Raw genomic sequence first — 18,647 nt, 5'->3', positions numbered from 1 at the left:
AATATGGTGATATTTTATTTGTGCTGAAATGTGATTTTATTTGTATGTTAATAAATAAAAGTGGCTGGGGTTCAGAGCTAATAGCAAGCCATTTAGCAGAAGTCTGGCAGTGGTAGAACACGCCCTTAATCCCAATCACATGACAGGCAGATCTCTGTGTGTTCAAGGATACAGCCAGCATGGAGACACATGCCTTTAATCTCAATTACCAACCATAGAGACCTGGAAGTCTGTATAGATAGGCAGTGACGAGGAGGTCATGTGGTTGGGTTTATAACCAATGAGAAGGAAGATCAGAAGTCAATAAAAAGACAGACACACAAGAAGTAGGTCTCTTTCTTAGGGGAAGGAGGGCAGTGGCAGTGAGGGGTAAAAAGGTGGTTTTAGTCTCAGTTCTCAGCTACTGCTCTGACCTCTTGGGCTTTTAACTCTGCATTTGGCTCTGTGTTTCTTATTTAATAAGACTGTTACAGCTATAATCTTTTAAATGTCCCTGTACAATGCAGTTTTTCTAGGTGCTACCAACTTAGGGTGCATTATTTTTTAAACAAGAAATCCAGCTATAACAATAATAGTGACTGAAGGCTTAAAAAGTATGATTAAATCACCATAATTGGGGAATTTTTGAAAATTCCAGGGAATACTGACTTACTGTCCCTGAATCTCTGAGACTAATACACCAGGAATTACCAACACTGAAAAGTTTGCAGTGTTTGGTTTGGTTTTCACTTTAGGTTGTATGTCTAGAATGTGTTATTGTTAGTGAATGAATGTACTTTGCTTTACAATTTAAAGTTGGAATAAAACGATTTTAGAGTTAGCAAAGGGCTTGGATATTCCTACCCTGATTAAGATATACAAAAAAATCTAATAAAAACACATGGGAAAGGGGGCTCAACATCATCATTCTTCCTGGAATTGCAGATCAAAATGGCATTGATTCTTACTTCAGATATTATAGTCTCCAGCAAAAGTCTACCTAGATTTTCAAATACAGCTACACACTGTGACCTTCATGGGAAACTTGGTGCTCAGCTTCATTCCAGAATTTGGAGCTTGGCTACTCTCCTCCTAGCAGCCCAAACATGAGCTGCAGGTCTCCTCATGAACACGAGGGGGCGACAATAAACCACATATTCAACAGGGAAAACTCTTTGAGGTGTGAACCTATCTTGCAGCCTTGTTTCCATGCCAGTTCCAACAGACCTGGAGCTCCCTCACATAATCATTTCCTTTGTCACTGAGACCCCCACTCTTCAAGGACACCTTATGTAGTCCCCTCCGTCCTCTCATCATCCATGAGGAAAGACAGGGATCTCCTCCATCACAGGGCAATCACCAAGGAGAGCAAAGGCATCCTAGAAAGGTGAGGGAGGGCATGGGCAGACCTGAATAACATTCAGCTGGCACAGGAAGCTGGGGACGGAGGAGTCTCCCTGGTGTCCTCCATAAGAAGCTGAACCACAGGGTCCTCTTCCTAGGACACACAGGTCACCTCCTCCTGCACAGAAGAATATGAACCCCTGAGATAGTATGTATTCCTTCATCAGACACCTGACTGGTGACGCTAGTGATGACAGGTCTGGGCCTTCCACAGGCATCACTCACCTTTTCCTGCCCCTAGATTAGACTGCCACTCTCTGCTGGGAATAAATCCCACCTTCCCTGAGCATTGAGATCGCAGGTCAGACGGGGCTCTGCTAGGTTTTGGGGTCTCAAGGAAATATACTCTTGGCTATAGGAAGTTCAGGGACAAGGCCCTGAGGTGAGCTGTTCTCTCGGGACACAGGACACTTCTCAGGCTTTCGGCTCAAAGTATGTTCTAGAACACTGAACAACAAAGGAATAGAAGGATGGGAGGCAGCACTCACAGAAAAACAGAGCAAAGAACACACACAGACTCCACCCCCAGCCCATCTGACTCCAAGAAGTGCCCTCCTCTGGGAGGAGGCTGAGGTCTGGGAAAAGCACAGAGCAAACACCAGAGGAGCCCAGCTTGGCAGCAGGCTGAGAGACAAACCTCCTCTCCAGAGGAAGAGCCTAGCCTACAGCAGAGACTATGGAGCTCACCTCAGCCCCTCTCCACAAAGGCCAGGTCTTCTGGAGAGGACTCCTGCTCACAGGTGAGGAGACATTCCTCAGGAATAGAAAGTTTGGGAGTTCATAGACTGGATGGGGTCTTCTGGGAGAGGGAAAGAGCCTGAGAAATGACATCTGGCTCTGTTTGAAGCCTGAGACCATCAGGAAGCTCACAGTGGATGGGAATTGGGAAGTGAGGAAGAAAACTCAGTTGTTCACCATTTGTAGATTTATCAGCACTGGCCACTGTATCCAGAAGACTAAAGTTTGCGACTCCATCAGGGTGACGCTCTGAGTAAAACTCAAAGTGGGCGAGTAAACAACATCATTATGTAGGACCCTGAGAAATCTGTAAATAAACCTCAGGATCTGGGACACTCATTTGCTCACAGGTACCTGAGCCTGTTCAAGGTAGAGAAGTTTAAACCAAAATCAAACTAGTCCTCCTCACAAAGTCCTGCTACTACTGGGCAGGAAAATAGAGCAGCAAGGACATCTAGAAGGTGGGCCCAGGGGTTGACAAGCACTTCAGAAGAAACAGAACAGGGAAAGGTCAGAAAATGAAGGCACAGAGTCTTTAGAGGAGGAGGTCAGACAAGACATGCTACACTCACCATAGATTCTGAGTGTGAGCAGGGATCTGAGGGCAGTGAGGGGTGAGCTGTGTAGACACTATGAAGCCAGTTTCATACAGTGGAAAGATTCAGGGGTACTGATGAATGGGGGTGATGCTGCTGACCTCCCCTCAACAGGACACACACACCAAGGCTGAGAGTTAAACACTCACATTTCAAATTTCTACCAAATGCAAAGGTCCTAATATTGATAGATTTTTTTCTCTCTCTTCCCTCTTAGTCTCGCTTTTAACCTCCTGGAACTCGGCTACCACTAACGAAGATTTCAATGTTGAAGCAGTTCCACCTGTTGTTGCTGTAGGGAATAACTTTCTTCTAGTTGCCCATGGTCTGCCCTTGCAATTCACTCGCTTTTACTGGTACAAGGGGGAAATTTTCATAGCCTCATATGCTCCAGGAAACAATTCAACAGTATATAATGATAAATACAAAGATAAAACGACAATGTACAACAATGGATCCCTGCTATTCAGGAATGTCAGTAAGGATGACGGAGGACGCTACGTAGGAAAACTGAGGAATCTACAAAATATTAATAGTTATCTATCTGTAAATATTCAAGTATTCTGTAAGTAATTCTCTGTAACCTCTGCGTCATGGGTGGAACTAATCCTACTTCACGTATAGAGCTGTCTTTTCTGGATAACTGTGTGTTATGGTTCCCACATTGTGATACAAACATTTAGTAAAGGAGACACAGTGGAGAAAATGGCAATAAATCAGGATGCCTCACTTGAATCCACCCTCAGAGAAGAGAGGGTGATATAACTGAGCTCAGGCATGTTAGACTCTCCCCAGGCTCTTAGATGCTCATCATGATCATGGCCTTCAGGAAAACCCCTCGGGACTCAGGTAGGTCTAGGCTGAGGAAACCATGAGTGCCTCACAGAGAGATGACCCCCGAATAGCTTTGCTCAAGAACTCCATGCCAGACTGGACCAGGAATCCCGAAAAGCTGGTAGACTGGGTTGGAATTTGATCTCCTATTAGAGCTGACAGGGGACAATGATGGATTGTAGACTGGGAGCCTGCTGACAGTCAGCCTCTGAGAGCCATGTCTGAGGTAGGTCACCTGGGTGTCTCCTCCTGAGACTCAGTGTGCTCAGCATAGGTGGAGAGTTAGGAAAGGCATTCAGCCAGATCGTCATATGGTCTTCTGAGACCTCACAGGAAGGGCAAGAGCCCTAAAGAGATAGAAGAAAAAGTGTACAAATGGCAGCTTGCCTCTGGGGGTCCCGCCAAGGGATTATTTCCTGTAGACAAACACTAATAGACATTGCTTGGTGGAAGATAAGGTTGTTGTTGACATCTAAGGTTAACTTGCAGGCATGGCAATGATCATTTACCATGTGTCCTATTATAGGAAAACTGAGACAGGAAACACAGTCACTGAGTCAGGGTCACATAGGATGTGGATTGCACAAGCTTTCTGTTCACAGTCACATCTCCAACCACCCCACCATGGACATGGTACTAGGTACCTTCATTCTTCTAGACTATTTTGTGGAATCAGGACTCTCAGATTCATGTCAATGAACATCAAACACGTGACAAGAATGGCCCACCTGTGGCCCAGCCAGACCTAAATGTCAGCCAGATCCTGAGCTGTGTGAGATCTCTGACAGGCTGTCAGGTTTCTCAGGGAAGCTCAATGAGAAAATAATCATAACCTGTCTGTAGGACAGCCCTGAACAGCAAAGGCTGAGAGGGCTCTGGTTTACACTGAGCAGGAGAAGTCACTGTAGCTGGAGGAACTCAAACCTTGTGTCTCAAGGCAGGCAATGGGTCAGTGAGGACCAGGAGATAAAATGAGAACTGTGATTCCAAGTCTTGAGTCTGACCATCACCAAACACTGCAGCTCAGTTCACTCATGAGAAAGTCTTTTCTTCTCCCATACACAGCACAGGAGACCCCATTATCTCTGAGTACTCAGCCACTCCATCTGCCTGTAATTTGCTTCCTGCCTGATTCTTTAAAGATCTGGGTTGGCTGGAAGTTAAGACTATCTCGGGTTGTAAGAGGCCTTTGCAAGAATCAGAAGTGCCACACAGGGCAATCTCTGTGGTCAGCACAGCACTGCTACCTAAGCCCAGCATCACAACCAACAATTCCAATCCCATGGACGGTGAGGACTCATTAGCATTAATGTGTGAGCCTAAGCCTCAGAATACAGCCTACCTGTGGAGGATAAATGGCCAAAGCCTCTCAGAAGAGGATAGGCTGAAGCTGTCTGAGGACAACAGGACTCTCACTTTACTCCGTGTTGTGAGGACTGACACAGGACCCTATGAATGTGAACCTGGAACCCAGTGAGGGACTCCACAAGCCCCTCTGAACATTACTTTAAATATGTTCTGTTTCATCCTGGCCTCAACTGCCTAAATACAAAGGGCTAGAGCTACCACACTCGGTCCCAGTCCCCTTGGGTTCATGACACAGACCTACCATACAGATACCTAGGCTGCCAGGGCATCCTGTCCCAGCCCAAGTATATGTAGATAGGCTCAGCGTTGAGCTTAAATGGGCTGCAGGGAATTCAGCCTAGAGAGGCTCAGGGTGATAGAGACAGGGTTCATGTCAGGCTCAGGCTCAGTGTACACAAGAGTGTGCAGTGGGGATATTTGTGTGTTGTGCTTAAGATATATCAGGGCTTGTGCATGCTGAATGAATACACTTCTGCTAATCTGCACCCCAGCTCTGGGTAGGACCTGCTCAACTAAGGTTAAAACACAGCTCAAAGAGATACTATGTCCTTCTACAGACCAGGATTTCCCCTTCCCTCTGCTGACATCAGGTGTGATTTTATTCTATTTTCTCCAGATGGTCCAGATGTCCTGATCATATCCCTCTCAAATATTCCATTCCATTGAAGGGCAAACCTCACATCTCCTGCCACACAGATGCTAACTCACCTGCACAGTACTCTTGGTTTGTCAATGGAGAGCTCCAGTCATCATCCCAAGAGCTCTATATTCCCAACATCAATACTAATAAGAGTGGATATTATACCTGCCTGATCTATAACTGTCACTGTCCTCTGTAAGAACACAGTCAAGAACATTATAGTTCTTAGTAAATGGATCTCTGAAATATCAGCACCAAGTTTGCTTCCAGAGTCTTTTAGTTTTCATAGAAGGTGCAGAAATATTTTATTTCCAGCCCATGTCTATGGAAACAAGCAAAATTCAGTCTTCCCCCAAGCCTCCTGCTCCATCCCTGTGTCTAATGGCCTCCTGGTTCTCTGCTTTCTGGCTGATAGGGATGGAACTTGCAATGTGAGGACGAGGTTCTCCCAGTATTGGAAAGCCTTTGGTAGTGGAGGGACTTTCGAGGATTAGGAGAGCTTCAAGGTCAAGATTTCTTTCTGTGTCTAACACAAGCTTTCCTGTCCCCTCCTATTTTACTTTATGACCTCCATAACCTATAAGGAACACCCAGGGCTTTCAACTATGCTCACATTCTTATTCTCCAAATTGGAGGAGAATAATCCCCACACATGGGGCTAGACCTCTGCTCCCAGGTCTGTTCCTGTCTCATGGGTGGGGTGGCTGGCTCAGCTCTGAGTCCATGGGATGGGAAGAGTGGGTTGAGAAGATGCCTGGGAGCCCTGTTCTGAGTCAGAGTGAACCATGTCACTGACAGTTGATGTTGCTCTTTTGCTTACTCTTCTCAAGGTTCAAAAAACAAATGTAAAAGAGAGAACTGACTGTTCACACTCACAGATATTGTGAGCAAGAATCCCCACAAATATCATTGGGAAATACATTCCCTCCACCATGAGATTTCTTGACATGTGGGTTGAAGAGGCTCCTAGTGTGGAATCTACACAAATACCCTGAGTCAGGGTCACTGTGAGTGATCTTGATGAAGTAAGATTCAGCTCTCTTCTTGCAGACCATATCTTCAACCCAAACATGTGATCTTGCAGAGGGCCATTTCATTCTAAGGACCCTGGAAGCTGTCTGAGATCTCTGAAGGTGACGTAATCTCAGCTTGCCCCATCCATTGTTTATCCACAGATCCACTGACTATACCCTCCATCCAAGTCAACCAAACCATAGACAAAGACGTGGTCTCTGTGTTTCTGAAGTGCCTGTCAATCGACATTGATAACAGCATTAAATGGTTCTACAATGGCCAGAGGGTGAGGACCACGAATAGGATCAAACTGACTGAGAACAACAGCACCCTCCAAATAGTCCCTGCCAAGAGGAAGGATTCTGGGTATTATCAGTGTGAGATAATCAATGGACTCGGTGGTGAGAAGAGTCAATATCGCCAGGTGGACATAATAGGTGAGTGACCTCTGTTGCCCATTTACTCCATAGTGTTGGGGTTGGGGGCAGTTTCTTATCAACAGAGTGCAGAATGGGTAAAAGTCACAGGGAGAAAAACATGGTTCAAGTTACAAATACAGCCAGCTTGGTGATGGATGCATGTTAATCTCATGATAACACACCAAGCAAGGTGAGCACAGTGCTGCATGCCTTTAACCCCAGCACACCAGAGGCAGAGACAGTTGGATCTCTCTGAGTTCCCAACCACCCTGGTCTTTGTAGCCAGTTTCAGGTTAGTCAGAGCTACATAGTGAGACCCTGTCTCAAAAGGGAGAGAGCACGAAGCAGGAGGCATAGAAGTCCAAGGTCACTCAACTGAATGTACCAGGCTTTGCTGACTCCCCATGGGAGACCTTGCCTTGGAGGAGGTGGGAATCGGGGCTGGATTGCAGGGAAACACTTGGGGGCAGGAGGAGGCAGGACAGGGGAATTTGTGGTTGGTATGTAAAATGAATAGAAAAACCTCACTATTAAAAAAAGAAATACAAGGCCAGCCCAGATTACATTGTGAGATCCTGTCAGTAATAACAACAATAAATGTCAATATAGCAAATACAAATGCAAAGTGATTAAGAGTTTAGGGTCTGAGTCAGACACACAGTCAACCCTCAGAATGTTGTAAAATATTTATGTTTGTCTACACACACACCCCACACACATTCAAAACTTCTTTAGATTATTTCCAATACCTAATATGAATACTGCATAGACACTAGTCTTATTGAGTTGAGTACAGGACCATGATAGGAGGAAACAATACATTTTTCAGTAAGCATACTTTTCCAAGTAGTTTGTTTCCAAGGTTTTCATCCATAAATATAAAATCCATAGATAGAAAGGACCTGTATGGAGTTTCTTACTACATTTGCATATTTATTCATGTTGTGTGTATTTCCCAACCCATGTGTGGAGGTCAGGGATCAATTTGTGGGAGCCAGTTCTCCAGGGACAGGGGATTGAACTCAGGTGGGTGAACCAGCCCTTTATCTGCTAAGCCATTTCACTGGCCCACATTTGTTTGTGCATTTATTTCCGTGTGGCAGTTGGGGTAGGTACTGGGAGGGAGTACGGCAGGGATTCTTCTCAACTGAGACTTCTTAGTGGCCCATGTACTGAGTTTCTTATCCTCATGGTAACATTGACAGCATGACCTCCTTGCACAAGACTCTTTTTTTCTGATAACTGTTTTTTTTTGTGATGTGTAATTGTGTGTGTGTGTGTGTGTGTGTGTGTGTGTGTGTGTGTGGTTTATGTCACTGGGAAGATAGCTCAATAGTTAAGAGCCCGGACAGCTCTTCCAAAGGACAGGAATTCAGTTCCCAGCACCCACATGGCAACTTATTACTGTCTGTAACTGAAGTTCCAAGGAATTCAACACAATCTTCTGTCCTCCTCAGGTACCAAACATGCATGTTCTGCAGAGACATATAAGCAGCCGAAAGGCCCATATGATGCATCTGTCATCATAACAAAAACAACATTTGAAATCCAATTTCAAGGTGCTTTCACCCTGTCTCCTAAAAGTCTGATGACTTTCAGCTCTGAACCATTTTAGGTCTTTGATCCATGTAGAGTTGATTTGTATATGTCGTTAGGTGAAGGCTTAACTTCATTCTTTTACCTGGATATCACATCTTCCCAACATCCCTTGTTTAACTGAGTATTCATCCATCATTGAACAATCTCAGCAACCTGATCAGAACTCATCTGGTCACAAAGGGTCAGATGGACAGCAAGAATGCCTTCCAATTTCTGTAACTCAATAGGACAACTCTGTTTCACAGCAATTAATTCAAAAGAGCCAGCAGAAATGAATGTTTGTAACAAACATAAAAAGTGACAGATGAAATGCTGGATATGCCAACTGCTCAGATCTGACACACATTATAATATATATGCAAAACTGTGCCTCATAAATACACATATTGATCATTTCAACTAATCATTAATTTAATCATGGCCAGTGTGCATGAGCAGTTCTGGGCTTTTCAATTCTATATTCCTGGTCTGTATGTCTGCCTTTATGTCAGTAGTAGACTGTTGATTGTTGCAGCTTTCTACTAAAATTATGAAATCATGTAGGATGTCCTGCAATTTTATTCTTGTTTTTTTCAAGATACTTTTATGGCCAGGTATGGTGGTGCTTGCTTCTAACCCCTACTCTTGGAAGCAGAGACAGGTAGATCTCTGGGAGTTTGCGGCCAGCCTGATCTATACTGTTAGGTCCAGAACAGCTAGAATGGACATTTCTATTTCTGTGCAAAATGCCACTGGTGTGGCATAGAACTGATAGACTACATTCAGGGATATTGTCATCTTTAAAAAAAAGTCTTTCAGGCAAGCTGGCTTATGCTTGAAAGAAGCTGAGGCGGGAATACCAAAGATCTAAGAGTGCCTACCAAAAGCAATTCAAGGGCAGCCTGATTAATTTAGTGATATCCTGTTTCTAAATAAAAATTAGAACACATAGCTTAGAGTATAGCTCAGTGGTAGTGCATTGCTTACCATTCACAAAGCCCTGGGTTCAAGCCCAGTACTACAGAACAACAGTAATAATGAGATTAAGTCTTCCAACCCATCAACCCCAATGGCTGTCATTTCTTGTCTTCTTTCATCATCTCTTATTTGGTAGTTTTGTGAGTGCAAGTCTTTTATCTCCTTGGTGGAGTCAATTCTAAGTATTTTATTCTTTTTGGTGCTTTCACAAATAAATACTTTCTTCATTTCCTTTCCAATTGTTCACTGTTAAGGCTGGGACTATTTATTGCTCCGGGGCTGAACACTTGCCGGACATGCACGAGGCCCTAGGTTTAAGCTGCACTACTGCCAGGAGAAACAAAAATAAAATTGTTCATGGTCAATAGTAGTACACAGAAATACAGTTCACTTGGGCATGTTCATTTCATTAGCCAACAAATTTACTAGTTTTGCTCATGTACTTCTGAGAACTTTCTGTAGAATGTTCAGGATTTTCTATGAACAAGTTCCTGTCATCTACAGATATCTTTAGCACCTCATAATTGGGCATCTTCATTTCATTGTCTACCCTAATGGCTCTGTGTAGCACTCCTAAGAGTCTCTTGAACAGAAGTGGTCACAGCAGCATCCTGTGTTTTTCGTGATCTTAGAGAGAAAGCTGTCAGTCTCCCCACTGCATATGATGTTGGCTGTGGGTTTCCATGTATGGCCTTTGTTACACTAAGCTGGACTTCCATCATGTTTCAGTGTTTTTATTATCAAAGTCTGTGAAATTTTGTCAATTTATTGTTAATTCAATCTTTTTGGTTATACAGCTATTTAATTTTGTTTCTTTCAGGATTCCATTTCTAAGAATCCAGGTTTGTAGGAATTTGTCCATTGCATCTAGGCCACACAACAGTTAGCATACAACTACTGAGTGATCTTGAAATTCTTCATATTCTTGAGAATGGATGGTGAGGTCTCAAACTGTATGAATATCCATCTGCTTTTTTCAAAGTTAATCTGTGAAAAGCTTGCTAATGATGTTAATCATTTTTGATGCACCAACTTTTGGTGCATCAGCTTTCTTTACATTTGCTCTAGTCTCTGTTTTGTTCATCTTCATCCTCATCTTTAGTTTTCTCCTTTCTCTAGCATGGGGGAACTCTTTGGGGGCAAGGGTCTCATTATATAACCCAGACTTGCCTCAAATTCACAGTCCTCCTGCCTCAGATTCTGATGTTAGGGTGCTAGGTTATATCACATCCTTCACCTGCCTCATAGTAGTTTTTAAAGACTTAATATAATAATCAAGTAAACTTTTTTGGCAAAATACCACACACAGAGGAAAAAAAATGTTGCTGCAATTATTCCTACAACTAGTGTTAGCATTATAGCCAGGTATCCAGGTCTATCTCTGATTAACCATACAGATTTAAGTAATTTTTGAAAACCATTTTAAGCTCCAGTTTTCCATCATCTGAATGGAAATAATTTCTATGTGACAGAATCATCATATAGATGAAACCAGATACAAATACAGAGCCAGCCACATCATAAATACCACACCACCTTGGTCAAGTGATTATTATTAGCATTAATAATCACTCTTGAGCAGACTTGTGAGGTTTGAGCTCAAAATGTTTAAAACAAGAAGTAAAAATGTCAGCACAACATTGATACATAAGGGGTGTTGGGAGACACAGTTACCCAAAGGGTGAAGCCACTGCAACATAGCTACCAAACAAAAATGGGAAAGAAAAAAGGAGGGGGGAGGAGGGATCTGATGCAAAATTTCTAAACCCAGTAATTTACTAGTTTTTATCCTCAAGGTTGTGACCATGATGGGCTGAGACAATTGAGGTATTAGTGGAGGAATATACTTGTGAAGGTGGGCCTGGGATAACCCTCAGAACACATGCAGATATGATCTCTGTGGAGGCAGAGAATGAGGCATGTCTTAGATTGCAGAACAGTTCCAACAGATTTTCTACAAGTTTGAGGCTGAGTTCTCCACAGTAACCAAGCAGAGAGGAATGGGGTCTTACAGGGTCTTCCTTGCTTTCAAACCCCACTGCAGAAAACATGGTCTCTGCAGAAGACATGGTACAATGAGAGTCAATAGCCTGGGCCTTCTTTCAATTAGATTACAGTCGCAAGAGACCACTTATTCAAGGCTGCCACAACTGAGACCCTGAGAAAAGATGTAGCTATGGAAACACTGGATATTCAAAACACAAAATCGCAATCTCCCTGTTTCACATTCCCATAGCTTCACGTGATTGCCTGGATGAAACTGATGGAATTCGAGGATTGGAAGAAAGAGGGAGAACTAACCTAGAAACACGGTGTTTTATTGAGTATTTTTGCATCAATGTTCATGATGATTTGTCTAGGATTCTCTTTCTTTGTTGCATCTTTATTCGGTTTGTTTATCAGGGTAACTGTAGCCTCATAAAAAGAGTTTGGCAATGTTCTTTCTGTTTCTACTGTGTGGAACAATTTAGAGAGTATTGGTATTAGCACTTCTTTGAAAAACTGGTAGAATTCTGTGCTGAAACCATCTAGGCCTGGGCTCTTTGGTTGGGAGATTTTAATGACTGTTTCTATTTCCTTAAGGGTATAGTTCTATTTAAATTGGTTATCTGGTCTTGATTTAATTTTAGTATATATTACCTACACAGAAAATTGTTCATTTCTTTTAGATTTTCCAATTTTGTGGAGTACAGGTTTTTGAAATATGACCTAATGATTCTCTGGATTTCCTCATTGTTTGTTGTTATGTATCCCTTTTCATTTCTGATTTTGTTTATTAGGATACTCTTTCTTTACCTTTTGGTTTGTTTGGACAAGGGCTTGTCTATCTTGTTAATTTTCTCAAAGAACCAACTCTTTGTTTTATTGATTCTTTGTATTGTTGTATATGTTTCCATTTTATTGATTTCAGCACTCAATTTGATTATTTGCTGGCATCTATTCCTCCTGGGTGAGTTTGCTTCTTTTTGTTCCAGAGCTTTCAGGTGTGGTGTTAAATCCCTAGTGTGAGATTTCTCCAACTTTTTTTGTGGGCATTCAGTGCTATGAATTTTCCTCTTAGCACTGCTTTCATAGTGTCCCATAAGTTTAGGTATGTTGTACATTCATTTTCATTGAATTCTAGGAAGTCTTTAATTCTTTCTTTATTTCCTCCTTGACCCATTGGTGATTCGCTTGAGCATCATTTAATTTCCATGAGACTGGAGTCTTTCTGTAATTTTTGTTGTTATTGAAATCTAACTATAAGCCACTGTGATCCTATAAAATAGAGGAAGTTATTCTCTAATATATGAAGAAACCACCTTAATAGTATTCTTCCCAGAGGCCCAGAAGAGAAGCTATAAACAGCGACAATTATTTTGGAAAATGAATCTGAAGGAAACCAAGCTCTTTCTTTGTCTGTCAACTTTATTCCTCTGGGATAATATCCTGTCTACAGAGCTACAGTGCTGCCTAGCTCCTTTCTTGTCTGATTTCTCTCTATATTTATCTACTGTCCCCTCTAAGTTCTATCTTATTTCTCTCATCTTAATTCTACCTCGTCAGAGCCTTCTCATCTTGTCCTTATCCATCTAGTACTTCCCTATCTGGCTTTTCCTTATCTTACATCTTTTCCTTAAGTTATCTCCTCAAAATCTTCCTCTAAGTCTCCTTATATCTCTCAGTTTCCCCAAGTCACTGAGGTATTCAGTCACAAACCCAAGCTATAGCAATCCTCTGGCAGAGCAAGGTCATCAGGCTTGAATTCCTACAGAGTCATAAAGGTCAGTTAAAATTTTTCTCATGCAGTGCCTGTCAGGCTTTGTTTTCCAACCCAAAGGGAGTAGTACAAGAGGAGGTCAACTGAGAGCTAATGATTGGGTTGTATATCAAGAAAATGGATTTGTGTGCTCAGTCTACATTGCTAGAAGTGGTTAAGTAAGAAGCTGTGAGTCTATAATGTTAGTAAGGTTGTATAAGAAAGGAGGGTCTCACATTGGCACAGGAGACCAATTCATAAATGTAATACCAGTAGCACAGACACGGAGAGCAACAATTAATTAATGGGACCTCCTGAAACCGAGAAGCTTTTGTAGGCCAAAAGACACGGTCAATAAGACAAAAAGACAGCATACAGAATGGGAAAAGACCTTCATCAACCCCACATCTGACAGAGGACTGATCACCAAGGTATACAAGGAACTCAAGAAACTAGACATCAAAATACTGAACAATCCAATTAAGAAATGGGATAAAGAGCTAAACAGAGAATACTCAAAAGAAGAATCTCAAATGGCTGAAAGACATTTAAGGAAATGCTCAACATCCTTAGTCATCAGAGAAATGCAAATCAAAATGATTCTGAGATACCATCTTACACCTGTCAGAATGGCTATGATCAAAAGCACTAATGACAGTCTGTGTTGGAGAGGATGGGGAGCAAAGGGAGCACACCTCCACTGTTGGTGGGAGTGCAAACTTGTAAAACCAGTGTGGAAATCAATATGGCAGTGTCTCAGAAAATTGGCTATTTATCTACCGTAAGACCCCTTATTCCACTCGTGGGCATATACCCAAGCAATGATCAATCATAACAAAAAGATGCATGCTCAACTATGTTCATAGCAGCATTATTTGTAATAGCCAGAACCTGGAAACAACCTAGATGCCTTTCAACTGAAGAATGGATTAAGAATACATGGTAAATATACACAATGGAGTACTACTCAGTAGAGAAAAACAATGACAGCATGCATTTGCAGGCAAATGGATGGAACTAGAAAATATCATCCTGAGTGAGGTAACCAAGACCCAGAAGGACAAACATGGTGTGTACTCACTTATATGTGGCTACTAGATATAAAGCAAAGAACAATCAGACTGCAACTCACAGATCCAGGGTGGCTATATAGCAGGGGGGACCCAAGGATTACTGTGGCTTATAAGTTTTGGTTTTATGCAAGACTCAGTGAAACATTTCACTATTAGGATAAGAATTTGTACTGTATCAAGCTGATGATAGAAATAATAATAATAATAATAATTATAAAAGAAAGGAGGGTCTCAGCTTAAATTGCAAAAGAAGTATCCCCTGACCCGGAGACAGGTGTTGTTTCCATAAGGGTGTACCTTAGTTCAGGAGATTGTTTGACTTTTGATGCTTGATAGGTATTTTAGATAAATACACTGTTAGGAGTTCTTGGACACACACATAGCATACAAGAAAGTCATTGTAGAAACCAGCTAATATATATACAAAAGCTAAAATCTCACCAAGACTTCTTAAACCATGGCTTGACTTTCAGAAATGTTCTTGATCTTTCTAAGCAGCAGCTTTTGTGATAGTAGCTGAATCCATTATGTTTTCCTATGGCTTGCAGCAGTTCCAGTTTTTTCATTTATTAATGAAAGAAGAATGTTTAATTCTCTCTAGGGCAGAGAAAAACATGAAAAAATTAAATTTGGAGATGACCTGAAAAATGAAAAGTAATGGTTGATTAATATTTACAATCAATAATCTATGTAGATGACAAGCTAAGAATTAGTTTATCAATCTAAGAGGTGTAGTTGTATATAATCAGAATATCTCTGTTCCAAGAAGGGAGCACAGGAGTAACATAAAAAAATATAACATTCGATAGTATAGCATAATATGTTCAAATATGTCTAAATACTATAACTGTGACTTATCAAAAAGAAATGATTAGTTTGGAATATACCTCTATCAATATCTGATTAGTGGTATTAATTTGGTTAAACTGTATTTAAAAGAAGCATTGTTAGATAAAGAGTTACTTGAGTTAGTCATGAGCACCTGTGGGACCAAGGCTGCAGTTAAAACTGACCTAATAATTTAAATTTGTAATCAAGGCAATATTGACCCATTTAGCTATGGGAGGACTGTAATAATCTGTGTCAGGATATACATAGCATACTTATATACAGAACAGTGTCAGAAGTACTTGAGAAAATCTGATAGTATATACATTTCAGGATCATGGGCAGAATTTATAGTATTAATAATTGAGTGTTTTTAAGGGCAGTCCAGCCCCTGGGCTGGGGAGTTCAACACTGAAAGAGGGGTAAGTCACAACAGGGCTGTAGAAGTCATTCATGGTTACTTCCTGCTGATATGGATCTGAAGCTGAGGTTCTTGAAGGCTGGAATGCAGTGGAAACCCAGGAAGATCAGGCTGTTTCAGGCTCTGCAGGGTAAGACATGGGTAGCAGGATTTTCTGTCTCATATGTTAGAAGGTGTGATGCAGGGCAGAGCTGGACAGCACATCCATGTGGGCTGGAGGATGGAGTGTAGCTCGAGTTTTCCTGCCTGATCCACAGTCAGGACAAATCTCTCTCACCTGCCAGTCCCACAGCCACTCACACCCGACCAAGCAAACACAGAGACCTATATTGGTTACAAACTGTGTGGCCATGGCAGGCTTCTTGCTAACTGTTCTTACAGCTCAAATCAATCCATTTCCATAAATCTATACCTTGCCACATGGCTCGTGGCTTACCGGCATCTTCACATGCTGTTTCTCATCGTGGCGGCTGGCAGTGTCTCTCTGACTCAGCCTTCCACTTCCCAGCTTTATTCTCCTCCTTGTCCCGCCTACACTTCCTGCCTAGCCAATGGCCAATCAGTGTTTTATTGATTAATCAGCAACACATTTGCCATACATCCCACAGCAATGGAGGATGTGGTGCAGACCTGCAGCTAGATAGCATTTCTGTGGTCCAGAGGATGACAACATGTAACTCTTTAAATCATCAGAATTTCTGCTGCAAACAAACATATGTATTAGAACATGCACTTGAGGATTTTTAAGGAGGAAACTTTTTTTTTAATTTTTATTCTGCAATAAACTTCAGTTCTACATATCAGCCACGGATTCCCTTGTTCTCCCCCCTCCCACCCCCCTCACCTTCCCCCCAGCCCGCCCCTCATTCCCATCTCCTCCAGGGCAAAGCCTTCCCTGCAGACTGAGATCAACCTGGTAGACTCAGCCCAGGTAGGTCCAGTCCCCTCCTCCCAGGTTGAGCCAAGCGACCCTGCATAGGCCCCAGGTTTCAAACAGCCGACTCATGCAATGAGCACAGGACCCTGTCCCACTGTCTGGATGCCTCCCAAACAGATCAAGCCAATCAACTGTCTCAACCACTCACAGGGCCTGATCCAGTTGGTGACCCCTCAGCCATTGGTTCATAGTTCATGTGTTTCCATTTATTTGCCTATTTGTCCCTGTGCTTTATCCAACCTTGGTCTCAACAATTCTCACTCATATAAAACCTCCTCATTCTCGCTAATTGGACTCCCAGAGATCCACCCGGGGCCTAGTCATGGATCTCTGCATCCAGATCCCTCAGTAGTTGGATGAGGTTTCTAGCATGACAATTAGGGTGTTTGGCCATCCCATCACCAGAGTAGGTCAGTTCGGGCTGTCTCTCGACCATTGCCAGCAGTCTGTTGTGGGGTATCTTTGTGGATTTCTGTGGGCCTCTCTAGCTCTTTGCTTCTTTCTATTCTCATGTGGTCTTCATTTACCATGGTCTCCTATTCCTTGTTCACCCTCTCTGTTCTTGATCCAGCTGGGATCTCCCGCTCCCCCAAGCTCTCTTTCCCTCGACCCTCGCCCTTCACTACCCCCACTCATGTCCAGGCTGTTCATGTAGATCTCATTCCATTTCTCTGTCATTGGGCGATCCCCGTGTCTTTCTTGGGGTCCTGTTTTCCAGGTAGCCTGCCTGGTGATGTGAGTAGCAGTCCAGTCATCCTTGTTCCACATCTAGTATCCTGCTGTGAGTGAGTACATACCATGTTTGTCTTTCTGAGTCTGGGTTACCTCACTCAGGATGATTTTTTCTAGATCCATCCATTTGTCTGCAAACCTCATGATGTCATTGTTTTCTCTGCTGAGTAGTATTCCATTGTGTATATGTACCACATTTTGTTTATCCATTCTTCAGTTGAAGGGCATCTAGGTTGTTTCCATGTTCTGGCTATTACAAACAATGCTGATATGAACATAGCTGAACAAGTGCTCTTGTGATGTGGTTGAGCATTCCTTGGGTATATGCCCAAGAGTGGTATAGCTGGATCTCGGGGGAGATGGATTCCCAATTTTCTAAGAAAGCGCCATATTGATTTCCAAAGTGGTTGTACAAGCTTGCATTCCCACCAGCAGTGGAGGAGAGTTCCCCTAGCTCCACATCCTCTCCAGCATAATGTGTCTTCAGTGTTTTTGATCTTAGCCATTCTGACAGGCGTAAGGTGGTATCTCAGAGTTGTTTTGATTTGCATTTCCCTGATGATTAGGGATGTTGAGCAATTCCTTAAATGTCTTTCAGACATTTGAGTTTCCTCTGTTGAGAATTCTCTGTTTAGTTCTATAGCCCATTTCTTAATTGGACTGTTGGGCATTTTGATGCCTAATTTCTTGAGTTCCTTATATATTCTGGATATCAGTCCTCTGTCAGATGTGGGGTTGGTGAAGATCTTTTCCCATTCTGTAGGCTGTCGCTTTGCCTTGTTGACCATATCCTTTGCTCTACAAAAGATTCTCAGTTTCAAGAGGTCCCATTGGTTGGTTGATTGTTTCTCTCAGTGTCTGTGCTACTGGTGTTCTATTTAGGAAGTGGTCTCCTATGCCAATGCATTCAAGACTACTTCCTACTTTCTCTTCTAGCAGGTTCAGAGTAGCTGGATTTATGTTGAGGTCCTTGATCCACTTGGACTTAAGTTTTGTGCACGGTGATAGATATGGATCTATTTGCAGCCTTCTACATGTTGATATCCAGTTGTGCCAGCACCATTTCTTGAAGATGCTTTCTTTTTTCCATTGTGCACTTTTGGCTCCTTTGTCAAAAATTGTATGTCCATAGGTGTGCAGATTAATGTCAGGGTCTTCAATTCGATTCCATTGGTCCACATGTCGGTTTTTATGCCAGTACCAAGCTGTTTTTATTACTGTAGCTCTATAATACAGCTTGATGTCAAGGATCGTGATGCCTCCAGCGGTTGTGTTATTGTACAGGATTCTTTTGGCTATCCTGGGTTTTTTGTTTTTCCATATGAAGTTGAGTATTATTCTTTCCAGGTCTGTGAAGAATTGTGTTGGT

General features: G+C 42.4%; 1 protein-coding gene and 1 long non-coding RNA gene across 2 annotated transcripts in view; one reads left to right on the top strand and one right to left on the bottom strand.

The window, feature by feature from the left end:
* Positions 1–1,813, bottom strand: part of LOC131924879 (uncharacterized) — a 42,267-nt gene extending 40,454 nt beyond the window's left edge. The window contains exons 1-2 of the long non-coding RNA XR_009383106.1: positions 1,609–1,813; positions 1,389–1,501 (exon numbers count right to left, since the gene is read on the bottom strand). This is a non-coding gene — a long non-coding RNA (uncharacterized LOC131924879). The remainder of the gene's footprint in view (positions 1–1,388; positions 1,502–1,608) is intronic.
* The window catches only part of LOC131895374 (carcinoembryonic antigen-related cell adhesion molecule 1-like), a 349,579-nt gene that overhangs the window by 166,058 nt on the left and 164,874 nt on the right, over positions 1–18,647 (top strand). The gene's annotated exons all lie outside the window — the stretch shown is intronic.

This window comes from Peromyscus eremicus, chromosome 1, assembly GCF_949786415.1.
Source record: "Peromyscus eremicus chromosome 1, PerEre_H2_v1, whole genome shotgun sequence".
In the NCBI taxonomy this organism is placed as follows: Eukaryota; Metazoa; Chordata; class Mammalia; order Rodentia; family Cricetidae; genus Peromyscus; species Peromyscus eremicus.
This window is presented reverse-complemented; position numbering and strand designations above follow the sequence as displayed.